The following is a 1,269-nucleotide window of genomic DNA, read 5'->3' on the forward strand; positions in this document are numbered from 1 at the left end:
TAACTGATTCTTTTTTTTTGTAACACTACTGATCATTTATTTAAAAGGCATTTTAAATAACTAAAAACTGGACCAAATTCTTGTATATTCTTACTAAATCTTTGTACTTAATAGAACCTTCTAATAAGAAGCCTCGCTTTTGATTATGTAGTTTATGCTTTTGATTATGAAGTTTGCAAGACTCGACACTTCAAGCAGAATATCAGACATCACTGTTGTACCCATAGCTTCTTTTCTTCTTCTTCCTCTTTGCCAAATGAATATTAATCTCCTCAAGACACAACGCGAGCACTGGAATCTGCCAATAGTCTCTCCAGTGGAAAGCTTGCAGGCCCTTCTTGCATGCTTCTGCAATTACCTTCTTTTCTATCGATTTCTCAGAGGCCTTGAGAAAGAAACATCATCAAGAAAAAACATCAGATTCTATTAAAATACATCTCAGCACTGTTACCATTACATACACTTCTCATCAAATTTAGTAAACATGTTCTTTTAAGATAAGACCTATACGCCAAAAGCTTACTTCCGCTTGCTTTTACGATTATCCAGGCCCCCTGAGGAGTTAAACATTCAGGCATCTAGCGATATTGGGTTTGTTAAAGCAAGATACGCTGCAATAAGAATGTAATTTGCTGAAGTAGACATATGGAAGTGGAACATTTAGGCATGTATTCAGCAATCTGGACATACATGGTTTGTTCGTTGAATCTTATAGCAAAAGGACTGCCACGGAACCTGAAGTTGGTGCTGCTTCTTGTCACATCAAAAACACTGAGCTCATAGAGAGAGCCTTCTCTCAGCGTCGTTTGAAGGAGTTAAACCGGAACATTGTTCGACGTTTTGGATTAGCGTTGACTGAAAAAAGAGGTTAAATCAGAAGCAGGTCCTAAAGATCTTAATGTAAAACTAATAATGAGAAACAAAAAACACATACCTTCCCATCAATCAACAGCATCAAACAAAAGCATATCAGACACCCATTGGCGCACGACCTTTCTTATCATTTCGGGCCTCTGAAACCCTTCTAAATATATACATGATGAGCGAGTTTGATAAGGAGTTAAGAGGCACCAAAAAGGATGTAGTGGGCATCGTTGGCTGAATTTCATTACTGTAAACGTTTCTCAACAGAAGCAATGGAAGGGATAGTGGAACGGTATCGAGTTGGAAGAGAAGAGCTTGACGGCTGACTTCGTCAAACATATTAATGAAGTAAATGCTTCGATTAATAGAGTAAATAGCTGGAGGCACAGCGTCTGTCCACAGCAG

General features: G+C 38.2%; 1 long non-coding RNA gene across 2 annotated transcripts; it reads right to left on the reverse strand.

Moving 5' to 3' along the window:
* Positions 1-220: 220 nt before the first annotated feature.
* Positions 221-1,269, reverse strand: LOC106304993. 2 transcript variants are annotated; one of them, XR_001262892.1, is made up of 4 exons: positions 935-1,268; positions 691-855; positions 524-611; positions 221-385 (listed from the first exon to the last, which is right to left on the reverse strand). It is a non-coding gene; the product is annotated as an uncharacterized LOC106304993 (long non-coding RNA). The 2 variants fall into 2 exon arrangements; XR_001262891.1 differs by having other exon boundaries at positions 524-855; positions 935-1,269.

This window comes from Brassica oleracea, chromosome C7, assembly GCF_000695525.1.
Source record: "Brassica oleracea var. oleracea cultivar TO1000 chromosome C7, BOL, whole genome shotgun sequence".
NCBI lineage: Eukaryota > Viridiplantae > Streptophyta > Magnoliopsida > Brassicales > Brassicaceae > Brassica > Brassica oleracea.